This window comes from Sorghum bicolor, chromosome 2 (assembly GCF_000003195.3).
Source record: "Sorghum bicolor cultivar BTx623 chromosome 2, Sorghum_bicolor_NCBIv3, whole genome shotgun sequence".
NCBI classification, from domain to species: domain Eukaryota; kingdom Viridiplantae; phylum Streptophyta; class Magnoliopsida; order Poales; family Poaceae; genus Sorghum; species Sorghum bicolor.
The window spans coordinates 51,352,381-51,354,867 of record NC_012871.2 but is presented as its reverse complement, the minus strand read 5'-3'; the positions used below and the strand labels follow the sequence as shown (position 1 = coordinate 51,354,867).

Here is a 2,487-nt window from a genome sequence, read left to right as displayed (position 1 = left end):
TGCATACCAGCAGACATGTTTGCTACTGGTAACAAAAAAGCAAGGCATTTGTTACCTTTGAGGACATGCACTTGTTATTGAACTATAGGCGGCTTGACGTCCAACTCATAACAATTTGGTGTCTGTAAGTATCACTCATGCACACACAATTATTATTAATATGTAGTGTGAAACTCTAATTTGTAGATGTTGTCTGTAGTTTGCAAGATCATGAGCAGAGGTCATTATTATCTACCAAATCGATGGTCGGTTATCTGAGCCCTATCAAGTTACAAGAAAATATGCACAAATTTGTACTATCAAAGGACGATAGAGCAAAGATAGAGAAAGACAAAACACCAGAAGAAGTTGCAGAAGCTATAAATGAGTTGCAAAGAAAATACGAGGATAATTATGCCCTCTATCTTGGTAGATCAATGCTGAGGTATAAGTATAGGGATTTTATATTGGCACCTTACAACTTTAGGTAAGCTTGACTTCATATACGTACTTCAAATAATTATCGTGCAAACAATATACATGTGTCGCTCACTCATTTATTCATGCAGTGACCATTGGATTGTTTTTTATATTTATCCCTTCGAAGGGAAGGTGCTTGTCCTAGACTCTTTACATGTTCCTCCCGAGAAGTATCAACCATTCTTGGTTCAATTAGAAAGGTGAGCCAACATATGAAACCACATGCGTACTTATATAAATTAGAGTTTCAAAATAACTTTAGTGATTTATATTCGATATCTACAGGGCATGGCGGTTTTATAAGAAACAAAAGGGACCGGTCGACGCCGCACGCTCAGATCCTAGGGTGCCATTGATGATACAACACCACTATCCGGTAAGTTGTCCAAACACATTTCATCATATAAATAATACATAAAGCATGTCAAATTTAGAATAATCTGTTGCTCATTATATAGTGCCACAAGCAACCACCTGGATCGGTCTATTGTGGGTACTATGTCTGTGAGTTTATAAGGCAGCGGGGACGTTACGTCAGGGACAAAATTATGGTAAATAATATATATGTATGAAGTTTTCTCATTAAAGTTGCAAAATTATATATTGAACATGTGTCAATCATGCTTTTAAACTTTGTTTCCAGCCAAAAAAGCAAGGAAAGGACGTGCCCTTTACACCAAAGACGCTGGAAGATATAGTAGCAGACTTGTGTGGTTTTATAATGAGAGAAATAATTCCAAATGACGGTGCATATTTTGATCATGAGGGCGATTTAGCAAGTGATAAATTTAGAGTGCTGACAGACATAGCAGGTCTAAATCTAAAGCGAAATGACATGTAAACACTGTATGGTTGTGCGGATAACATGCATTGACGTGTATATATGTAATTTTATGGTTGATGTTTGATTTCATGTTTACAATTCTATAATATATATATGTGGTGTATGTATGATGTGTGTGTGTGTGTGTGTATATATATATACATATATATAGTGTTTAGCACTGTGTTTGGTGGGAAAAATTAAAATTTGAAATGTATATAAAAAATTATTTACACAGGCGGTGTAGTGTGAGCCGCCTGTGTAAAATACATTTATACAGGCCGCTCACATTGTCAGCCGCTTGTGTAAAAAATCATTTACACAGGCGGCAGGCTAGGTGCGCCGCCTGTGAAAACCTAATTTTCACAGGAGGCTCACACAGCCCCGCCTGTACTGTGGTCCATTTTGTACTGACCCCTGGTACAGGCGGTGGGCTTGGCCGCCTGTGAAGATGCCTTTAGCACCGCCTGTAAAAATATTTTCTGTAGTAGTGACTATTATGAAGACCTTGACAATGTATATTTGAAAAAATGTCAAAAGGTTGTATAACTTGGCCACCATCAGTTTCTTCTTGTGAACCACCTAGTACAAAAGAAAGGCAAGTATTTTAAATGCAAAGTAGACCACCGAACCAAGCCTCTCAACCAAACCGGGGATGATGTACTCGAAATGGTCACGGATATAAAAGTGGTATTTGGAAAGGGACAGGACGACGAACTTATTCCAAAGGACGCTAAGGGACACACACCCATGTGAAAGAAGAAATCCATATTTTGAGAGCTACCTTATTGGAATGTCTTAGAGGTCCGCAACACGATCGACATGATGCATCTGACAAAGAATCTTTGTGTGAACTTGCTCGGATTCATGGGTATCCACGGAAGTCTAAGGATTCACTTGAAGCACGACAAGACTTGTAGCGCATGAAAGAACGAGACAACCTGCATCTAGAAAAGATAGATGATGGACGTCATTACATAAGCCCTGCTAGCTACACTCTAAGCAAAGAAGAGAAGAAAAGCATGTTTGAATGTCTTAGCAGCATCAAGGTCTCATCTGGATTCTCCTCCAATATCAAGGGAATAATTAATCTGTCAGAGAAGAAATTCCTGAACTTAAAGTCCCATGACTGTCACATGCTAATGACGCAATTGCTTCCGGTGGTTTTAAGAGGAATTTTACCTCCACACGTACGTCTAGCCACT

At 38.7% G+C, this 2,487-nt stretch overlaps 1 long non-coding RNA gene across 1 annotated transcript; it reads left to right on the top strand.

The window, feature by feature from the left end:
- Positions 376-809, top strand: LOC110432486. Its single transcript, XR_002449923.1, has 3 exons — positions 376-466; positions 549-659; positions 745-809. It is a non-coding gene; the product is annotated as an uncharacterized LOC110432486 (long non-coding RNA).